The sequence below is a fragment of the Oncorhynchus kisutch genome, linkage group LG13 (genome assembly GCF_002021735.2).
Source record: "Oncorhynchus kisutch isolate 150728-3 linkage group LG13, Okis_V2, whole genome shotgun sequence".
In the NCBI taxonomy this organism is placed as follows: Eukaryota; Metazoa; Chordata; class Actinopteri; order Salmoniformes; family Salmonidae; genus Oncorhynchus; species Oncorhynchus kisutch.
In genome coordinates this window covers 16,717,602-16,741,987 of record NC_034186.2, presented here as the reverse complement: position 1 = coordinate 16,741,987, position 24,386 = coordinate 16,717,602, and the positions used below count along the sequence as shown (strand labels likewise).

Below are 24,386 nucleotides of genomic sequence, written 5' to 3'. Positions count from 1 at the left end.
ATCCATGGGCCAGTATCCGAAAGGTTGCTGGATCGAATCACCGAGCTGACAAGGTAAAAATCTTTCATTCTGCCCCTGAGCAAGGCAGTTAACCCACTGTTCCCCAGGCACCGAAGACGTGGATGTCGATAATGGCAGCCCCCCGCACCTGTCTGATTCAGAAGGGTTGGGTTAAATGTGGAAGACACATTTCAATTGAATGCATTCAATTGTATAACTTACTAAGTATCCCCCTTTCCCCACATCCACACAGAGAGATCTACCAGAGGAAGAACAGGAAGACTGTCTCTCATTGGCCATCAGTGAGCAGCTGGCTGACTGGCTGGCTTCTTCACCCCTGAGGACCATTCAGGAGGAAGTGGTTGCAATTGACTCTGCCCTCAAAGGGACCATCAGCCAATCACAGATCACTCAGGCATTTCTGAGACACGAGGTTCCACTGAAATTATCAGCTCCTCCTAGCGTTCTGTGATGCTGACCATCCAGATCAGGTAGGGTTGAAATTAAACATCACAAAGGAGTTTATTTAGGGTCTTGTTTTTTATAGGAAATACTTGTGGTTCACCACTTCAAGTATTACTGCAACATGGCATTCAAGGTAGTGGCAAGCAGAAGGCCTACAGTAAAATAAGTTGACTGTTACAACATTTTATAGTTTATAGTTAATATTTAATTCACATCAGTGCAACTGTATGAGAGCCTGAGACTTTGGTATCTATTGCATGACATTGTTCTCATACTTAATAAAATGTTTACATACCCTACATTACTCATCTCATATGTATATACTGTACTCTATACCATCTAATGCCTCTTGCTATCTTTATGTAATACATGTATCACTAGCCACTTTAAACTATGCCACTTTTATGTTTACATACCCTACATTACTCATCTCATATGTATATACTGTACTCGATACCATCTACTGCATCTTGCCTATGCCGTTCTATACCATCACTCAGTCATATATCTTTATGTACATATTCTTTATCCCTTTACACTTGTGTGTATAAGGTAGCAGTTGTGGAATTGTTAGTTAGATTACTCGTTGGTTACTACTGCATTGTCGGAACTAGAAGCACAAGCATTTCGCTACACTCGCATTAACATCTGCTAACCATGTGTATGTGACGAATAACATTTGATTTGATTTGATATTTTAGGTGCATTACAAAGACCTTCTACAATTCCTCAGTGGTATTGTGTTACCCAAAGAGCTACAAGATGACATTAAGGTTCTCTATTCTCTTCCATTCTCTTCTTTCTCAGCCCTTGCATCTCTAAAGTTCTCTTCTGTAAATCTTGCTGAAAGTCCTCGTTGATATTTTGACAGGCAGAGTTTGGGCATGTGTCACACACATCAGAAGTCCCCAAGGGTTGCACTGAGCCCCCGCCAGCTTCTGTGTATCCCATGTAAACAGAAAGATGGCTCCAAAGGTTCCAGAGAATGGAGAGAGCCATGCACATATGTGACAGCCAGAACACCGGTACAGTTTTAAAAGTTGATAGGTCAAAATAATTCATAAGGGGCTGTTTTACCTGAAATATAGGGAACTATCGGAACATAACTTGCAGTTACATGTACTAAATTCAAAACATTTTGTTTTTAAACTACTGATATAATTCTGATGATAAATATAGAATTTCTTATGAAATTAATTGGGGATATTATTTAATGTACAGTATTTTTTACCTTTATTTAAATAGGCACGTCAGTTAAGAACAAATTCTTATTTTCAATGGCGGCCTGTTCAGGGGCAGAACGACAGATTTGTACCTTGTCGGGGATTTGAACTTGCAACCTTCCGGCTACTAGTCCAACGCTCTAACCACTTGGCTACCCTGCAGCCCCAGTAAACATTCATTTCAAAGAGACATCATCACTAATGAGCTACAAGTATATGACAGAATTAGGAATCTGTCTGCCATTTCAGGTTACATAGACCAGGACAAAGCCAGACGTCTGATTCAGAACTACAACCACATCTTCAACCTGAACCTGAGTCCCCTGAGGATCAGTGAGGTCACCTACTGTCATGGAGGGAGAAGACAGGGCAAAGTCCACCTGGACACAGCCCTACAGTACCTAAAGGAACTGTGATGGTGTTTGGTGAGGACTTGTAATACTGTGTGTGTGGTGTGTGTTGAAGACTGTAGGTTTTTGTCTGTAAGTAAATATTGGCATTATCTTTGTAGTAGCTACTATGTAATGTGAGTCTTGTTTAGAAAGCAACATTTGGGCAGAAAATAAAACATTTTTCTCTATACACTTTCACTCGAATACTTCCAGTTCATTACTGCATTAATCATTTGGTGCTCTAGCTGTGAATCACATCAGACTAGTCAATCCATCCAGTGCAAGGGCTTTGAAAGTAACTGAAGCCTCAACCCAATGCCCATCGGTACCAGATCAGTCCCAGGTCCAGTTGCGTATCGATCATTTAGACATTTAGTGGCCCTTTTGGGTCCTTTGGATTATCACAGGTGTCTGTAATTATCTCTGACTTATCACATGTAAAATATTTCACAAATAAAAATGTAATGATAATACTGTGAAACATTATCTTAAATGTAAACCATTAACTTAGTTAATACCATTGGTGTTTAATATGAGGATGTAGGAATGTATTTAATGTTTTTGTTTTACAATGTTAATATGTTTTGACGTCAAACTGGTGGCAGTTGTGAAAAAAGTAAATAGTTGGAAGACTTGCAGAGTTAATGGAAAATAATTCCATTGTTGATTAGAAGCTTTTTTTATTTATTATTAGGCTATTTTCTGTTGAACCATATGGTCATATGGTCATATGATCTACTAGAATCAATATGGACAATATGGACACAGATATAAAACATGTATACTTTTTATGAATACATTTTTTACAGTTATCCAAGCATAAATGACCAAAGTAACTTTGGTAAATTACCGGTAGCTTTGCAACCCTATATGAGACTTCTACCAATACTAGCTGAAAGATAGTGTCTGTGGTCGTAATGAAGACTGGACAGGTGTAGAAACATTTATTCTGCAGGCAATGTTATCAAGTTGTGTAATACTTTGCCTGTCTCTTTTTGCATCTCACCTGCATTTCCTCACCAAGTCCTCACAGTTCTTCATGTTGTCCATCAGATAGTTGTGGTATCCACGGAACTTCATGCCATTGTCTAGGAAACGCTGGACCATCTCATCCTGGTCATCAAGGTGTCCTTTGCCCACTCTGTGGAGCATCTCCAGGTGCTCCAACTCCCGTCTGCCCAAAGACTTTCTTCATTATTTATACAACAACACATTCAGACTTTCTTTGTGAACAGTGCAATCAATTGCAAATGACTGTGTTCCATTTTCATGAAAATAAATAATAGTGCAACGACAGCCCTTCCATAAGACTCCGCCTACCTGCTCCTGTTCCAGCATATCCTCAACGTCCCATATATATGAGTTCAGCCTACCCAACGCTCTCCGATGTGACCCATCATGGTCCTAACCAGGCGCATCCTGTTGGCCCAGGTACAGAGAGACTACAGCCAGGACAGCCATCCCAAGCAGGGTGGATATGATCAGTGAGCAGAGACAGACCCTCCTGCAACCCTGTCCACACCTAAATAGAAGAGGCTATTTCAGCCACTCATGGAGGACAAAGTTGATTTTAAAATAAATATTTGTTTCAGCGTGTAGCCTTCATCTGGGTTTTACAGACAGAAGTGGGACATGCTGTAGAAAAACAAGAGGCTTTTCGTCAACACCTCCTATGGCTCTCCCCCAGTCAAGCTCCACAGCAGGTCAGGGGCTACCAGGACAGTCCGTATAGCCAGGACTAACAGCCACAGCATCGGTCTCACCAGATTCAGCACACACCACTGGGCCCACCGAAGCATTGTATCTGGATAGAATAGGTCCTAAGGGTGGTCAATATAGTGGCATCAATACAATGATCCTTTTGAATTATTCTGATTCTATGTGGAATTCTCTGTGCATCAATGTCAGTATAATTTGGAGTGAAAACCGAGAAAATGAAGAAGAAAATGAAGGTGTTATGAATAGTGTCTTATCTTTTGTCCACTGCTATCTTATCTTTTGTCCACTGCTATCTTGAAATAAAACTGCCTGATGTTTTTGTTGTTGTGCTCTAGAATCCAGAGGTAATTTAGAACATCGGGTGACTGGTTCATTCTACTCCTATGTGTTCGTACCTTCGATTTCAGCACTATCTAGCATTGGTCAGCGGCACTTCCAGTTACAAGATGGGAAAATAACAATTTGCAAACTAAACAATTTGTATGGATTAACGCAAAGACATTTAAAACCTAGGCTAGCCGACTGCTTGAAAGCATACTATCTTTCAGAGAAGGTGTATTGCTGTTAAGAATGTTAATAAACCACTCCCATGAAGCGATGGACAACAAGGATGTATTTGATTGTTTCATTTCTGTGAAACCGAAAGTAAAATATCGACTTGAGGAGATCAACTGAAAAACTGTTTGGTAAGCTTTATTCTACAACTACGTTAAGTATTCGTACCTGTTGTTTCTTGTTTTACATGTTGAATAATGAGCCAGTGCTCGAGAGCCTATGGCTGTAAAGTTGTATGCCTAGTGACGACAGGTAGCTCAGTAAACGCCTGAGTTTTCAACTTCATTGAACATAACTACATTATTGTATTACAGTAGCCGTAAACGCCTGCGGTTTGAACATCATTGAACATAACTACATTTTTGTACTACAACAGATATTTATTGTTGAAGTATCCAGCAGCAAAGACAGATGATGGGGAAAGAGAACCAACATAGACAATTAACCATGAGCTATAGAGACGCCCTTCAAACACAATCTAACAAAGGTGAGCTTTCTTTTTTAATTGAGTTAGGGTACTGTATTTTGTAAGACCAGTATATGACAACCCAACCTTTTTGCTTTGGGGAGGGTTGTGTGTTTTTTATTGGGCACAGGGAAGAGTAGTGTGTTTGCCCCCGATTTACATTCACTCTTTTGCAGATTTGACTATATAATGTCTTCCATCCTAGCCAACTTTCCTTGTCTGCTAGCATGCGCCTCCACTATATCAAGGTGTTTTGGTATTTCCCTTATGCGCTATGGTTTTCCAGCTCTCTAACTTTTAATAAAAAACTGGGTGATTTGAGCCCTGAATGCTGATTGGCTGACAGCGGTGGTATATCAGACTGACAAAACATGTATTTTTACTGCTTAAATTACATTGGTAACTAGCTTATAATAGCAATAAGGCACCTCAGGGGTTTGTTGTATATGGCCAATATATGGCCAATGTTCTTATCCGTGATCCTTCGTGCATAACACCAGCCCTTAGCCGTGGTATATTGGCCATATACCACTCCCCCTCATGGCTTATTGCTTAACTATACCACAGGTCAATATAGTCTACCAGTCTATCCTGCCCTTTATCCACCATTCATCGTGACAATAGTGGTAAGGTTGATCGTTTCTCCAGATCTGCAGAAGGCTTAGTACTAGCGGTCAAGCAACACATAAAAGCAACCTGCACAAATGCTCCATATGAATCCACTAGAACAAATAGGAATAGCTAATAGGCAGTGGAGGCTAGGTGCATCATTGCGCATGAATGAGACAAGCAGCTCAAAGGCCTCCCCTGATCTTGTTTAGGGACAATACAATTATCCAGTGGCGTGTATGCTTGGATGCCAAGGAAAGCCAGGCTTCCCCAAAACATTTACAAAGAACAAAATATATATACCTTTTAAAAAAATATATATTTCATCTCTCTATGTTTCATACATTTCCTTCAATTCGCAAGAGGCTGAATGTATTTCACTGGAGAAAGCATCCGAGCGAAAGAAAAAGCACCTCTCTGTCTTACTATGTGAAGCACATCTATCTGATGCTGTCCGGTCAAAATTAATATGACATTGTTTCTGCCCATTGCATTGAATGCAATGGAAGCCAGCAGACATTTGGCCTCCCTTGATTAAAAAAAGAAGCTGAACTGAGTGAGCTCACCTGTGAATGGTCCTGTTGCAAAACAAAAAAAGTGTCAGGCTTGCTAAAATCGTCCCTTTCATTAGGCATGGATGGAGACAGGGAATTGAACTTGTGGTTTTACTTAATTCTCCGTACTGGCCAATGATTATAACAGCGATTCTGATTCAACCATAAATGCATACATTGTGCCCCTGTCCTGAGGATGGAAGTTCAACATGTAGCTAAATGTAGCTAGCTGTCAACTAGCTGGTAGCCTAGGACAACAAAAACTAAAAGCATGTAGAGTCATAGACCGTTTGAGTAACATGAAAGAGAGGAGGATGGCATTGGCGTTTCTCTTTTTCTACTTACACACACACACACATAAATTAGTACCATGGATGATATTTTGCTGACGTTGATTGGACTAAATCATTTTTTGTATCTTTGTTGTCACTGTACTAGACTAAGCATAGGTGATTTGATGTTGAAATGGTGCTGGAATAGGGGAGTCAGCTCCTGTTTCCTCTGCGACTTGCAGTAACTCTTCTGTGTTCTAAATCAATAGTTGTTTAGTAGTCCGAAAAAGTCGGAAATATTAATTTGATTGTCCATGTAAATGTGTTACATGCAATATGCTTTGTAGACTCCACCACTTATTGTCTCGGCCTTAGGCCTACAGTGCATTCGGAAAGTATTCAAACCTCTTCCCCTTTTCCACATTCTGTTACGTTACAGCCTTATTCTAAAATTGATTCAATTGTTTTTTTCCTTGTCAATCTACCCCATAATGACAAAGCAAAAACAGGTTTTTAGAAACGTTTGCACATTAAAAAACAGAAATACCTTATTTACATACTGTAACTATTCAGACCCTTTGTTATAAGACTCAAACATGAGCTCAGGTGCATCCTGTTTCCATTGATCATCCTTGAGATGTTTCTACAACTTGAATGGAGTCCACCTGAGGTAAATTCAATTGATTGGACATGATTTGGAAAGGCACACGCCTGTCTATATAGGGTCCCACAGTTGACAGTGCATGTCAGAGCAAAAACCAAGCCATGAGGTCGATGGATTTGTCTGTAGAGCTCCGAGACAGGATTGTGTCGAGTCACAGATCTGGGGAAGGGTACCAAAAAATATCTGCATCATTGAAGGTCCCCGAGAACACAGTGGTCACCGTCATTCTTAAATGGAAGAGGTTTGGAACCACCAAGACACTTCCTAGAGCTGGCTGCCTGGCTAAACTGAGCAAGCAGGGGAGAAGGTCCTTGGTCAGGGAGGTGACCAAGAACCTTATGGTCACTCTGACAGAGCTCCAGAGTTCCTCTGTGGAAATGGAAGAATCTTCCAGAAGGACAACCATCTCTGCAGAACTCCACCAATCAGGCCTTAATGGTAGAGTGACCAGACGGAAGCCACTCCTCAATAAAAGGCACATGACAGCCCGCTTGGAGTTTGCCAAAAGTCACCTAAAGGACTCTCAGACCATGAGTAACACGTTTATCTGGTCTGATGAAACCAAGATTGAACTCTTTGGCCTGAATGCCAAGTGTCACGTCTGGAGGAAACATGGCACCATCCCTATGATGAAGCATGGTGGTAGCAGCATCATGCTGTGAGGATGTTTTCCAGCGGCATGGACTGGGAGACTAGTCAGGATCAGGGGAAAGATGAACGGAGCGAAGTACAGAGAGATCCTTGATAAAAACTTGTTCCAGAGTGCTCAGTACCTCAGACTGGGGCAAAAGTTCACCTTCCAACAGGACAATGGCCCTAAGCACACAGCCAAGACAATGCAGGAGTGGCTTCGGCACAAGTCTCTGAATGTCCTTGAGTGGCACAGCTAGAGCCCGGACTTGAACCCGATCGAACATCTCTGGAGATACCTGAAAATAACTGTGCAGTGACGCTCCCCATCCAATCTGATAGAGCTTGAGAGGATCTGCAGAGAAGAATGGGAGAACCTCCCCAAATACAGGTGTGCCAAGCTTGTAGCGTGATACCCAAGAAGACTCGATACTGTAATCGGTACCAAAGGTGCTTCAACAAAGTATTAAGTAAAGGGTCTGAATACTTATGTAAATGTCATATGTTTTTTGTAATAAATTAGCTACAATTTCAAAATTATGAGGTATTTTGTGTAGATTGATGAGGATTTTTTTTTATTTGATCCATTTTAGAATAAGGCTGTAACTTAACAAAATGTGTAAAAAGTCAAGGGGTCTGAATTCTTTCCGAATGCACTGTATATATCACGGTGGCAAGGCATATGAACTAATAGGTTATAGAGCAAACAACTCAATTATCACAACACATAGGTTGTAATATGGCTTTTTTCTCTCTGGTTTGCTTTCCCTGGTGATTTTACCTATGCACCGCCATTGCAATTATCCTCCATAGAATTTATTTTCCAATTTACAGATTATGTGAATATTCTAAAATCTACATAAAACAATATACGCATTTTCCTACTGGAGATGTGTTTCCAACTGACTTATTGTGGATAAACGGCTGTGCGTGATGACCTAGTGCACATAAAAATAACTTCTGCAGTTAAATTATCATGTACCCGAATGAAAAATACAAGTTAAATGGGTTCCATGGCATTATCAACATTACTGATGGTTTTGTCACAAAAACTGTTGAGTTTTATAGCAAATGTGCGCACTATTAACAGCAGCCAAGCATCGATCATCATGTCACCAGAATAAGACCCTCAATATTGATTGGACACTCACCACCTTGGATACTCACCACCCTGTGAAGTTCATAATTTCTTTAATCTGCTAATCAACTGCATGCTTTCACGAGTCGTAGTGGGAGGACCACTTAACATATCATCGCATGACTCCCAAGTTTACGTCGACATGGTCATTATATCAATATTTGTGCATAAAGGCGTTTCTCACATAAAGGCGTTTCTCACATAATTCATTTTACATACAAAAATATCCAACCATGTCGACCAAACAAATTGTCTGTCGGCATTTATAAAATTCTACCGGCATTTGCTGTTTCATCAGCCCAGTTTTTTTTTATTAATGCGTCAGGTAATTCATCCTCATGAAATGTTTGTATGGAAACGTGGTAAGTGTCTGCAGCCGGCTCTTGTAGTGTAATGAGGGAGAGCGAGCTCGTCCATTGTTCTGGACGAACCCTCAACTTTCTGGCCGTTACATGCTGACCACACCGCTCACGTTACCTGTGCGAGCTTTCTAATTCTGAGGGGAGAGATTCTGCAAGTGATTTACAGTACAAGGGGAGTCATGATTGAATCAGACCCCCCCAGTACATTTTTAACTATCCCTAATTTGGTTATATTACAACAATGAGAGGACAGCACCGGAGTGCAACCTCATAAGATGATTCTCTTTTCTTTTTCTTAAAAAGTAAGGACTTCTGCTAGACCAGCAGCCCCTACTACTGCCCAGAACAGTTACCTGACCAGACTGAGGAGGAGCCTCCATGACCTGATGAACCAGCACCCAGAGGGAGTACCCCTTTCCCGTATGAGTCAGGCCTGCTCTCTCCTCCTGCACCCGGAGGTACTTAAGCCCTATCCCTCCACCAGGTACCTCTTGGCCTCCCTCCCCGCTGTGGTGAGGCTTCAAGGGATCGGGGTACAGACACTGGTGCTCCCAGCACTAAGCCATTGTGGAGGTGGGACGGATGCTGGTCGTGTTGGTTGTCGCTAGCCTTCTCGACCTATGCCAAGCAGGGACCAGGCCGTCCGCAAAGAGACTGATTTCAAGATTCCAATCAAAGCCAAGACAACGGAAGAACCTCAAATCTACACAGCCCATAACGATATCAGGGAAAAGCATTAGGGAAGTCTACATACAAGACAATGGCACGTCTTACAAGACGGGATACACACAATCAACACATTCTTACCATGAAAGCACACGCCTGTGAATTACAGATGTATGATTTTTTACATTTTTAGACTGTGGCAATACAATTCATTCAATTATTTTATATTTATGATACATCATGGGAAACAAGATTTCACTTTAAAGTGTACATGTTTGAACATAGATACTTTGTGCCCAATTTTATTCATGTTTGACAGATTTTAGACAAGTAAACCTAGAACGCTACATAAACTAATCACTGTTGTGCAGCGTCAATTTGATTATATTTTTCTTAGCGTGATAAGCGATATACTTTACCATATAATAACAGTTTTCTAAACATTTGAATAAAACATTCTGAAAAACATGGAAAGTGCTTTTTTTTGTGCCTCAGACTGAACAGGCAAGGTCTATTCTATCATGTTAAGGTCACATCCCATTCAACAGCATTGTACAATAACACACCCACTACCTCTTCAACACTCTAGTCATCTTACTTTCCCACACAACCTACAACATTCAGTACAATAAAGTCAAAATAAACCAAACACTTTGAATGACACTGAGGGGCAATGCTGTTACATGTAATGCCTGTTTGCCTGAGGCTGATGCCGTGCAGGTGTTGGTATGCATGCATCCACACATTCACTCACACGTAAATAGTGCCATACATGCACTCAAAGGTATTCAGTTGTCCTTGATGTCTTGTTTTATGTTCTCCTTTGTTTTTCGCTTTTGTTCATTGTTGCTGCATTGGGGGATGGGGGAATGGAATTATTTTATCATTATTATTTTTATCAGAGGGGGGGGGGGGGGGTCTCGGATGATTGAGGGGCAGCTCTCGGGAACTGTGGGGGGGATCTTGGAGGACTGGTGGCCTGGCGGTTGGGAACTTGGGCCGGTGGCTGATTGGTTCCTGGGTCGGGTCCCTGTTTTTGACCATGTGGGAGAACTGTCGACATGCCCTTGGGCAGGACGTTGACCCTGGTTGCTTCTGTGGGTCCCTCTGGATGGGAGTCTGTTAGATGACAATGTAATGTAAATGTTGAGCGGCTTCACTGCAGGTAGATTGTATGTTTAATATTCCATAAAATAAAAATGTAAAGTGCTCACGGTGCCATACGGCTGTCTCCATACCGATTCACCTTTAGCTCCTCTCCCTCTAGTCTACTTTGTTTTAACATGATTACTCCACCACAGGGCAAGCTGTAGCAGTTACCCAAGATGGGTATCTAACTGTCAACATCATTAGTCAAAGGGCAAGGAACATCGTCACTACCTCGCTCTCCAACCAAGGGGCTTTAATTAAGGAGAAAACCTAACCGAAGATAACATTCTGCAACTCTTGGAAGTTGATAGAAATGTGTCTTTATTGTTCAAACCAACACATTTCGACTCATAGACACTGTCCTTCAAGAGTTGTTGAATTTCCTCTATACTTCAACATCCCATTAGTTATAAAAATCCCTGGATAATTAAAGTCATTCACACAGCATGTTTTGAGATGAGCTAAGTGTAATTCCATTATTCACCCTGCTGCCCTAGCATTTTCATTAGCTAGCATTTGGTGTTAAGACTAAAGAAGACCCTTAGTTTCATCATATTATTCACTCATTGGTAGACAATCTTGGCCTATGTGATTACTAAACTCAGGTTGGGTTTTGATACAGATGCTTGATACATACGGCCCCTGGTCTCAGTGTTTGGTGCCAAGGCTGTGACAGAGCATGGTGAAGGGTTTGGGTTTGTGGATCAGGTTGAAGAATGCCCTCCGTGTCCTGGGGAGAAGTGTTGGGGGGCCAGGATAAACACAGGCGCTGCAGCAGGGATGTGAAGAACACAGACAGATCCAACTGGCCAGCTACTCCCCCAGACACCCCCACGGGCCTTCAGAGGACAGGGAGCCAGTCAAATCAGGGTTGGGGTCCTATTCAATTCAGTCAATTTAGGAAGTAAATTGAAATTCTAAAAATTACTCAATGCTACTCAGAGAAAAAAATATACACTTCTCAAAAAAATAAAGGGAACACTGTAACTCCAAGTCAATCACACTTCTGTGAAATCAAACTGTCCACTTAGGAAGCAACACTGATTAACAATACATTTCACATGCTGTTGTGCAAATGGAATAGACAACAGGTGGAAATTATAGGCAATTAGCAAGACACCCCCAATAAAGGAGTGGTTATGCAGGTGATAACCACAGACCACTTCTCAGTTCCAATGCTTCCTGGCTGATGTTTTGGTCACTTTTGAATGCTGGCGGTGCTTTCACTCTAGTGGTAGCATGAGACGGAGTCTACAACTCACACAAGTGGCTCAGGTAGTGCAGCTCATCCAGGATGGCACATCAATGCGAGCGGTGGCAAGAAGGTTTGCTGTGTCTGTCAGCGTAGTGTCCAGAGCATGGAGGCGCTACCAGGAGACAGGCCAGTACATCAGGAGACGTGGAGGAGGCCGTAGGAGGGCAACAACCCAGCAGCAGGACCGCTACCTCCGCCTTGTGCAAGGAGGAGCACTGCCAGAGCCCTCCAGCAGGCCACAAATGTGCATGTGTCTGCTCAAACGGTCAGAAACAGACTCAATGAGGGTGGTTTGAGGGCCCGACGTCCACAGGTGGGGGTTGTGCTTACAGCCCAACACCGTGCAGGACGTTTGACATTTGCCAGAGAACACCAAGATTGGCAAATTCGCCACTGACGCCCTGTGCTCTTCACAGATGAAAGCAGGTTCACACTGAGCACGTGACAGACGTGACAGTCTGGAGATGCCATGGAGAACGTTCTGCTGCCTACAACATCCTCCAGCATGACCAGTTTGGCGGTGGGTCAGTCATGGTGTGGGGTGGCATTTCTTTAGGGGGCCGCGCAGCCCTCCATGTGCTCGCCAGAGGTAGCCTGACTGCCAATTAGGTACCGAGATGAGATCCTCAGACCCCTTGTGAGACCATATGCTGGTGCGGTTGGCCCTGGGTTCCCCCTAATGCAAGACAATGCTAGACCTCATGTGGCTGGAGTGGGTCAGCAGTTCCTGCAAGAGGAAGGCATTGATGCTATGGACTGGCCCGCCCGTTCCCCAGACCTGAATCCAATTGAGCACATCTGGGACATCATGTCTCGCTCCATCCACCAACGCCACGTTGCACCACAGACTGTCCAGGAGTTGGCGGATGCTTTAGTCCAGGCCTGGGAGGAGATCCCTCAGGAGACCATACGCCACCTCATCAGGAGCATGTCCAGGCGTTGTAGGGACGTCATACAGGCACGTGGAGGCTACACACACTACTGAGCCTCATTTTGACTTGTTTTAAGGACATTACATCAAAGTTGGATCAGCCTGTAGTGTGGTTTTCCACTTTAATTTTGAGTGTGACTCCCAATCCAGACCTCCATGTGTTGATAAATTTGATTTCCATTGATCATTTTTGTGTGATTTTGTTGTCAGCACATTCAACTATGTAAAGAAAAAAATTCATTCATTCAGATCTAGGATGTGTTATTTTAGTGTTCCCTTTATTTTTTTGAGCAGTGTATATAATTTCAGTTTACTTCTTGAAATGACCCCAACCCTGGAGGGAGCAAGGAAACATGCTGTAGAGATGAGGAACTAGGTAAGGAAAGGAGATGCACACACAGAATATTGCTGCTCCCTAGTGCTTTTCAGTCCTGCAATATGATTACAAACAATGTTCCGACTTCACAGAAGTCTTCCTCAGCTGGAACTAGGATGTGTGTTCCGAGGAGGAACTAACCACAAAAAACACTCAAAGATCACAGAGACACACAGTTTCAACACACAAACAGTGCATTTAGAAAGTTATTCAGACCTGGACTTTTTCACATTAGTTTTATTCTAATATTGATAAATGTGTTTTTTTTCCCTCTTCAACCTACACACAATACCGCATAGTGACAAAGCAAGAACAGGTTGTAAGAAAATTCAGCAAAAAAAAATGAAATATTACATTTGCATAAGTATTCAGACCCTTACTCAGTACATTTCATCTTGGTTTCCTCAGACCAGAAAATCAGCCAAGCGGGCTGTCATGTGCCTTTTTACTGAGTGGCTTCCGTCTGGCCCCTCTACCACAAAGGTCTGATCAGTGGAGTTCTGCGAAGATGGTTGTCATTCTGGAAGGTTCTCCCATCTCCAGAAAGGAACTCTGGAGCTCTGTCCGAGTGACTGACCAAGGCCCTTCTCCCTCGATTGCTCAATTTAGCCGGGCGGCCAGCTCTAGGAAGTGTCTTGGTGGATACAAACTTCTTCCATTTAAGAATGGCGGCGGCCACGGTGTTCTTGGGGACCTTCAATGCTGCAGACATTTTTTGGTTCCCTTTCCCAGATCTGTGACTCGACACAATCTTGTCTCCGAGCTCTACAGATAATTCCTTTGACCTCGTGACTTGGTTTTTGCTCAGACATGCACTGTCAACTGTGGGACCTTATATAGACAGGTGTGTGCCTTTCCAAATCATGTCCAATCAATTGAATTTACCACAGGTGGATTCCATTCAAGTTGTAGAAACATCTCGATGATCATTGGAAACAGGATGTACCTGAGCTCAATTTCTAGTCTCATTGCAAAGGGTCTGAATATTTACGTCAATTACGTGTTTGATTTATAAGAAATTTGCAAACATTTCTAAATACGAGTTTTCGCATTGTCATTATGGGGTAGTGTGTGTAGATTGAGGGGGAAGAAATCTATGTCATCCATTTTAGAATAAGGCTGTAACGTAACAAAATGTGAAAAAAGTCAGGCGCTCTGAATAATTTCCGAAGTCACTATGTGTAATGCATTAAGAAATTATTCAGATCCCTTTTCCACATTGTTAAATTACAGCCTTACTCTAAAATGTTTCAAATAAATAAATCCTCAGAAATCTACACAATATCCCATAATGACAAAGCAAAAACAGGTCTAGACATTTTTACTAATATATTAAAAATAATAGAAATACCTTATTTAAATAAGTATTTAAAGCCTTTGCTATAAGACTCGAAATTGAGCTCAGATGCATCCTGGTTTCCATTGATCATTCTTGAGAATAAGGCTGTAATGTAACAAAATGTGGAAAAAGTCAAGGGGTCTGAATACTTTCCGAATGCACTGTACATACAGTTGAAGTCGGAAGTTTACATACACCTTATAGGCTGACCACTCAACTCGCTGCAAATTAAATTTTGAAATGAAATCTGTTATTCAATTATTGCACCCACACTGCTCGCGAGCGTTAACGAGCGTCTGCATTGCCAAGGGCTAAAATAGAAGTCATTCCTATTTCTGACGCAGATCGCGCAGCAAGTCCTGCCTCCCCAATCTCCTCATTGGTTTATAGAAGCTGGTACCCACGTGCCATTTCCTCATTGGTTATACCCACGTGGGTGATTGGAAGATGAACTGTTGCCGGTTGTCGTGGTAATAATAGGAAAGTTTAGATGCCAATCACCATATAAGTTCAACGATGAAAAGGCCTGGAAGGAGGAGAGATGACTAGAAACAATTCGGTTGACCGTTTTATGTGTGGATTAATTGTCAGAGTAGAGGACCTTGTTATTTTACCTGAAATGCACAACTCAATGTTTATATCCCAGGACAAATTAGCTAGCAACAACAAGCTAGCTAAATAGGACAAATTAGCTAGCAAGTGCAAGCTAACTAACTAAAATGCCATAAATGTTTAATGCTTTTCGCCTGTTCCCAAATTAATGTAATTGGTTCAGAGTTTTTTTATTTTTATATTTCAACCGGCGTGTCGTTATCGCATTTGGTGTAGGGGGACAAAATAAATGTATGCACGATGGTGCAAGCGCGCAGCAGGTTTGGGTTCCGTGTTAGCCAAAAACATTTAAACTCAGTTTCACAATTCCTGACATTTAATCCTAGTAAAAATTCCCTGACATTTAATCCTAGTAAAAATTCCCTGTTTTAGGTCAGTTAGGATCCCCACTTTATTTTAAGAATGTGAAATGTCAATAATAGTACAGTGAATGATTTATTAGACTTGTGGAGATCTACCATTTCTTTTCCTGAGGTCTTAGCTGATTTATTTTGATTTTCCCATGTCAAGCAGAGGCACTGAATTCACTCAAATTATGTTAATTAGCCTATCAGAGGCTTCTTAATTAAGCCATGACGTAATTTTCTGGAATTTTCCAAGCTGTTTAAAGGCACAGTCAACTTAATGTATGTAAACTTCTGACCCACTGGAATTGTGATACAGTGAATTATAAGTGAAATAATCTGTCTGTAAACAATTGTTGCATGCACAAAATAGAGGTCCTAACAGACTTGCCAAAACTATAGTTTGGCAACAAGAAATTTGTGGAGTGGTTGAAAAACCTATGTAAACTTCCGACTTCAACTGTACTGTACATACAACAATATTCTCTATATGGCTATATTGTTCTCTCGAAACAAAAAAGATAATTTGGGCCAATGAGAAGAGGGACTCACCCAGAGAAAAGGCCAGAAAGTTAGCAGGGTTAAAAAGGTATCTGGGTACTTCCGGTGGTCTTTTCCCGTCAGGATCGCAGTCAAGTTGACAAAGTTGGTACATTGAGGGGGTGCAGTCGAACCCCAACACATGAAAAATCTAATCACATCGTTCTGGGATTTTTAAATAAACACAGATAAGCAATAGGAAAGCAGAACGGAGTCTAAAATGGCTGCCTATTCCCTACATTAATATCAGCACTTAATTTCTCACACACACAAACACACACACACACCTTGAATGTATGAGTCCCCATCTGATGTGAAGGTGGTGTCAGTCCCGGCCAGGAAGAGATCAGCCACTGACAACACCATGTTCTCCTCGAAGTACGCTGAGTCCGGACGCGAGTCCTGCTGCTCCACAGAGATCAAGGAATAGTGACAGATATGACATCATATTTATGACAACAGACAATTGAGACTTGAACAAAAATGTAGTCTCTATGGTTGCCATGTTTGATAACAGCTAAATCAACCAGGATTCAAAATGTACAAAAATACTATAGTTAAAAAATATATATATTCCAGACTGTAGCTTTAAGGATGACCTCCAGAGAGCCTTCTATTCACAGATTTACCACTTAAAGGAAAAAACAAGCATTATATAAAATATGGTGTTTGGAGAGACCTATTTGTCACTTAGTTACTCTTCATCTTCTATGGGTCACTTACTCTAAGAGTCTATGAAGTATCAGAGGTTGTCCCTGTCCAGGGTCTTGCAGTGCTGCCTGGCCACCTCCGACACATTCCTCTGGATGCTCTGGTGAGGCCCCGGGAAATGGTTCATAAACGGGAACAGATTAAAGATCTAAAGAAATGTATCAAGCCAAATATTTTGAAAGAAACTACCTGAAAAAACATCAGTTAAATACAGTACACATGATGCTATAATCTTATTTTGAATCTCATTAGCTCTTAGATATTCCTGTTACTAATATGGTCATTTCTGTTACTAATATGGTCATTTTTCACCCATTGCCTCTACATATTTTTAGAGTAGTGATACATTACTAGAGTGGCCCATGTCATAAACCTTCATAACTCTAGAAGGGCAGACATTTTGGTCAAAGATAAATTCCAAACAAGTCAAATTGCAACCATTCAAATGTTTTATTTCTTTCTATGGGTACTCCGTACTCGTACCTGGCCGAGAGCAGATCCATTCAGGAAGAGATTTTAATTGCGGATGTCCAGGAGGCTGTGGAAACGGTGTCCTTTTACTCATAGCAGTCCGAACACCACTGAGCAGATGATGTTGGACACGGCCTTCACGATCACGTGTTGTGGGTTGAATGGCACAATCAGGATTACTTTTCGGGGCAGTCCTGCCAAAAACGAATTACCGCCCTCCTTGTGTAGCACCTGAATAAGGTAGTGGGCCTCCTCTGTGACCCGATGATCCAGAGATTTCTTACCCAGACTGAAGGCCTTAAGAGTGAGAAAGACTAACTTCCTGTTGACACCCAACTTTCCCCTGTAGACATCAAAATCCCTGAGTGGCAAAATAAATCATATAGGGTATATCTAGCTGGCACCCTATTCACTATGTAGTGCACAACTTTTGACCAGGGTCGATTGGGCTATGGTCAAAAGTAGTGCACTTGTGCTAGACTTTGTGACGTGTCAATGCTTTATATCCATCCTAGCACTTGAGTGCAAGAGACCCAACCAAAACCATCTGTTCCAGCACTGCAACAATCTTTGATTAATGAAAAGGAAAATGTGTGCTTTTTAGTTACACCTGGTGGCAAATATTGCAGAAATAATTCTGGTAGTATCTCAAATATGCTTTCTTTTAGCTCAGCAAAAGTGGGGTATACTGTCTCTTCAGTGCATGTTTGATTGAATTCCAGCCTCATTAAATGCAGTCTCAGGCTACGGTCCAAACACTTAAGTGGACACCTCTGATGACGTATCATGACATCTGATTAGTATACACTTAAATGGACCACCCTTGGCCAGAAATTCGTCACTCGTTCATCCCACAATGATTGTGTTTTCAGCCACCGGTAGCTTGTGGCTGCTTTATATGCACTAGTCAATTTTGACTGCATGTCTACTTATATTAGATATATAATTATTAATATACACCTACTGTATGGTAGCTAGCAAATTAATTAGCTAACTAACATTAGCTTGCCTAGCTGGAACTTCTGAAGAAACAAGTTAATTCTACAATTTCCAAAAGGTAACCAAACAAAAACATATTGACTTTTTGCGAGTCGTGTTTGTGACGTCATGTGCATTAGTAGCATAATTTCTAACTTATTTGCATACATTTTTACTTACACTTGTAGGTTGACTTCTCCATTGATGTTGTTTTTAAGTTTTCGCAGACTTTTCTTAGCAAATGTACAATTGTTGCAAAATTGAATAAATGGGGAGTTTCAGGCCCCGGAGTGAACAAAAATTGTACATTCGCAAAGCTGACTAAAAACGAGGGCTGAGAGGCTTACGCTGCAAACTTCCCTTGCTTGGCTAATCATTTGGACCGCCCTCCAAGATGACAATGAGGATTCCTCCAAGGGCATAAGGCGAGGTTAAGTGGACGAGGGTGTCTTTTAAATGTTTGGACCACAGCCTCAGGTTACCACAGCAAGCCGGGCTATGACCGTATTCTCTCTCCTTCCTCCCTAAAGTGTGCACTTGCTCACTTCCCTTCACTCACTGATTTGAAAGGAAATGACTGGTAGCCCATGCCTCTACCAATCCAATGCTTTTCGATTTGTGTGAAGTAGTAAACAAGTGTACACTTCAAGATAAAGGGGATAATATTGTGAAACCAGAGGCTACAGGAAACGTAATGTGTATGACCAAATGGGAATGCATCCCAAATGGCACCCTATTCGGGTTTTGGTCAAAAGTAGTGCACTATATAGGGAAAGTGTCATTTAGGACGCATATGTGATCATGTCACTGACCTCCTCTGTAGATGATCCAGTCCAGAACAGGCATAGATGGCCTCCCTGAAAACACGGCTCCATTCCGGACCAGAGTCACATTGGTGACGTGGAGAGTGTTCAGCACTATAGACAGCTTCCAGCTGTTAAAGGAATACTCCACTCAAACATTTTGTTATTTATTAGTCCCAAAATGTTTTGCATGTCAGCAGTCGCATTTTCAAGGCATAGGATTTTTCCAGAAGCAAAATGTCAATTGCATCATCATGATGTGGTAAGTGATACTTTGCTTCTTGAAAATGCTAAATCTTGAAAACGTGACTGTTATAATGCAAAAACATTTTGGGATTGTATTAAGTAGACTAATGAAAAACATTTTGGGATTGTATTAAGTAGACTAATGAAAAACATTTTGGGATTGTATTAAGTAGACTAATGAAAAACAATTCCAAAAAATAGTTTGAGTGAATTTTCCCTTTAATTATTCTTTCAGGGCGGTTTTCCCCCACACACAAATTAAGCATAGTCTGGACTAAAGATCACTTTCAAATGGAGATTATCCATTACGTTTGTCTTTTAGTCCAGGACTAGGCTTAATCTTGTGTCTGAGAAACAGGTCCTTCGTCTATATTAGTTAGGAAACTGCAGAAAGTCAAACTGACTTGAATTAAACCCTTTTAATGAATAATAAATGGATCATTTGGTGGGTCAGTGCCATGGCCATCCGCACGGTCCAACTTTTCCCCCACAAATATTTATCTTAAAATTAATATTTCAAATATATAACAAATCATTATTCTACTAACTGGATTTATGTCAACTCAGTGAGACACCATAAAAGCCTTTTCATTTTTACAATGATTGTCCAACAAGTGTTTAAAGGCCTTGATTGATTCATTCTAATTCTGTTATTCAGATATGTAATACAAATCTCCAAACTTCTTTTGGATTAATAGCCCTATTAAATGCCCCAGGGATAATGTATTTGGCATGTTTTTTTTTCTAGATTTAGAACATAAAACATTTATAAAGCAAACAATATCCCTAAAGTCTAGCACAGAAAATACTTCCATGTTTTAAGCATATGTTGCAGAACAGTGATTACAATACTTATTCAGAATATTGACAAAACATTATTGAGTCCATCAGTAGAGTTGACAACAGCTATTTGACCTAGATTGTGTGTATGCGTCTAGTTCGGTCCTTGAGCTGTTCTTGTCTATTGATGTTCTGTATTATGTCATTCTGTATTATGCTTCATGTTTTGTGTGGACCACAGGAAGAGTAGCTGCTGCTTTTGCAACAGCTAATAGGGAGCCTAATAAAATACCAAATACTCAAAAACAGACATTTTTGCCTCTAAAGAAACTTAAATGAACATTTTTTAAATATGGAAAAATATTTTTGGCAAATTTGCTTTTCCTCAGTTGCTTTAAGAGACTCTAAAACCTAATTAAATGTACCAGAATATGAATTTTGGTTCAAATATATATCTTAATCTATCAGGCAGATGGAGCTGACAGTTAATGGTTGTGACCACGGTGATTCTAATATTATTCAAATCTATCGAAAGTACAGAACTTCAGACTACAAGTGGTCTTGTTGCACTACATGTAATGAAGAAATTAATATGGAGTCCTTATGGTAAATAGCGGTCCCTGCTTATTCCTAATTTAGGATTTTTGACAAATCTGACAGACCAAATCTCCATACACATCTTTAAGGAATTATAGTTTTGAGAGAAACATTCTTTAAAGTCAGAGGGCTATTGCAAGAAATTACAAAAGATAATGGATATTAACTGAAATGTTTTTGCCAGTTTGTAGATTTTTAAACACTTTTATTTGGATCCTTAACTATGGACAAGGGCATTTCCAGACATAGAGCCGACATGGAAATGAATAACATTTAAAAAGTATTTAGAAAATACCAAAAACAAATATTTTCCCTTGGAAAATCCCTCTAAATGTAAAAATTCTCAACACTATATGAATAAAGTTTCCCTGCCGGACAAGGATTGTCCGACTTTCAAAAATCTCTGGACACATTTCCTACACATTTTGCCATAAGGCTGAGAGAAAATGTTGCAATTTTAAAGCAAATATCATTTAATTCTAAATGATTCCTTCATGGCTTATGACGTGTTCATATGCTATCTGGGGAGGCCCGACCTCCGTGGGCCATGCCAGTGTGGTGGGGGCTTATATGTGTGTCCTATTTCACCCATGAACAAGTGTGTATTATGTATTAAGTGTGTAAACGACCACCCCTCATCACTGTCAAAAGCTCCCTAAAACACTTCTGCGTGTGGACCCGTCTAATCGACCGGGCCCGAGTATCCTGGAAGGATATTGACCTCATCCCGTCAGTAGAGGATGCCTGGTTGCTCTTTAAAAGTGCTTTCCTCGCAATTTTTATTTAACCTTTATTTAACCAGGTAGGCTAGTTGACAAGTTCTCATTTACAATTACGACCTTTCCAAGATAAAGCAAAGCGACACAAACAGAGTTATACATTGGATAAACAAACATACAGTCTATAACAATAGAAAAAGTATATGTACAGTGTGTGCAAATGAGGTAAGATAAGGGAGGTAAGGCAATAAATAGGCCATAGTGGTGAAATAATTCAAATTTAGCAATTAAAACACTGGAGTGATAGATGTGCAGAAGAGGGGATGGGGTAGTTGGATGGGTTATTTACAGATGGGCAATGTACAAGTGCAGTGATCTGTGAGCTGCTCTGACAGCTGGTACTTAAAGTTAGTGAGGGAGATTAGTCACCAGCTTCAGAGATTTTTGCAATTCGTTCCAGTCATTGGCAGCAGAGAACTGGAAGGAAAGGCGGCCAAAAGAGGAATTGGCTTTGGGGGTGGCAAGTGAAATATACCTGCTGGAGTGCGTGCTACGGGTGGATGCTGCTATGGTGACCAGTGAAATATACCTGCTGGAGCGCGTGCTACGGGTGGATGCTGCTATGGTGACCAGTGAAATATACCTGCTGGAGCGTGTGCTACGGGTGGATGCTGCTATGGTGACCAGTGAAATATACCTGCTGGAGCACGTGCTACGGGTGGATGCTGCTATGGTGACCAGTGAAATATACCTGCTGGAGCGCATGCTACGGGTGGATGCTGCTATGGTGACCAGTGAGCTGAGATAAGGCGGGGCATTAACTAGCAAAGACGTATAGATTACCTGGAGCCAGTGGGTTTGGCTCCAGGTATGCCATACAACTCTCCTTCCGTGGCCTCCAACTGCTCATAAATGCAAGTAAAACTAAATGCATGCTCTTCAACCGATCACTGCCCGCACCTGCCCGCCCACCCATTTATCACTACCCTGGACGGTTCTGACTTAGAATATGTGGACAACTACAAATGCCTAGGTGTCTGGTTAGACTGTAAACTCTCCTTCCAGACTCACATTAAGTATCTCCAATTCAAAATTAAATCTAGAAATCGGCTTCCTATTTCACAACAAGGCCTCCTTCACTCATGCGGCCAACACTTCCTCTGGCCGCCTTTCATTCCAGTTCTCTGCTGCCAATGACTGGAACTAATTGCAAAAATCACTAAAAAAAGGTGGAGTCATATATCCCCCTCTAACTTTAAGCATCAGCTGTCAGAGCAGCTTCCCGATCACTGTACCTGTACACAGCCAATCTGTAAATAGCATACTCAACTACCTCATCCCCATATTGTTATTTATCCTCTTGCTCTTTTGCACCGCAGTAGCTCTACTTGCACATCACTCCAGTGTTAACGCTAAATTGTAATTATTTCACCTCTATGGCCTATTTATTGCCTTACCTCCCTAATCTTCTACATTTGCACACACTGTTCATAGATTTTTATATTGTGTTGTTGACTAAGTTGGTTTATGTGCAACTCTGTGTTGTTGTTGATGTCCCACTGCATTGCTTTATCTTGGCCAGGTCGCCAAGCTGCAGTTGTAAATGAGAACTTTTTCTCAACTGGCCTACATGGTTAAATAAAAGGTGAAATCCAATAAAAATAAATAAGGTATTATACTAGTGTAAATTTAACATTTGTGTTTTGCATATCCCATAGTGCATTCAAACTGACATTGTGTCTTCTGCATGTAGTCAAAGTATGCATTGCAGTACATATACAACTTGCACTATAGCAATTTTAATTTAGGCAGTTTGGCGATGTTTGGTGCTGCTACCTAAATTACACGTGTTATAATAAAAATACCCTAATCGCCCACACTGATCATAGAACTGCGTGATTTCATGTTCCAAGTCTTGTGCCATGCAAGTTGAAATAGTTTAAGCTATTACTATAGTAATAGTTTGTCCCGATTCATTTATTACAATTTGTAATAAATGCGAGTGTTTACAGAGGAGATAAATAAAAGATAGTCTAAATCAAACAATGAAACCCTACAAACGTATGGAAGGGAACGAACACTAAATTGGCAGTGAAATATAGGTGGTTATTATTTCCTGAGGCAAATAGGAGAAGTCCTAGCTGACTGTACAGACTACTTCTACTGCCTTCCTTTTGATACAAGAGCTCTGGGCTAGGCAAAGGAGGGAGAGCCCAAGCTCAGTTCAGAGGGTTTCCATCAGTGCAGGACATTATACTACAAGAGCTTGTTTATACTGCTAGACTGGTGTGACAGCTCCTGCCATTGAACATTGAGAAAAACACATGCCAGGGGTGTATTCATTAGTGCATACCATAGGAAACTGTTGCAAAACTTTTGCAATGAAAACAAGAGTTCCTTACTGGAAAAGTTCAGCCGATCCCTCCAGCATTAAGGCCAGTTTGGTTCCGAGTAAATAGACCGCAGGGTCTTTTCTAGGAAAAGGTTCACTTTGGTGACACAACCACTACCATTATGTAATAACAGAAATCCGTGAAACAAAGTCAAGTTTACGATCAATGAACAATATGAATAATAATAGTACAGTGACTTTGCTATAAAAGTCGATAGAGTCCATGTCCTGCTGATTAAGCTCATGCTCTAGTAGTAGAGCAACTGCAGTTCTGGACATTATTACTACAGCTGGATTGTAAACATCTGTACTCATACAATGAGTAAAATCATAAAACTCACCGATCATAAATGATGTGTATTGATACTATACTGAATTGTATGTAGAGCGGCCGTGGTTTGCGGTCCTGACCAGGCTATATCAGGGCA

The 24,386-nt window shown here is 41.1% G+C and overlaps 1 long non-coding RNA gene across 1 annotated transcript; it reads left to right on the top strand.

Annotated features, from left to right (window-relative positions):
- The first annotated feature begins 4,292 nt into the window (after nt 1-4,292).
- Nucleotides 4,293-10,183, top strand: LOC109901613 (uncharacterized). The gene is made up of 3 exons (XR_002256764.2): nt 4,293-4,485; nt 4,731-4,841; nt 9,353-10,183. It is a non-coding gene; the product is annotated as an uncharacterized LOC109901613 (long non-coding RNA).
- The last annotated feature ends 14,203 nt before the right edge of the window (nt 10,184-24,386 follow it).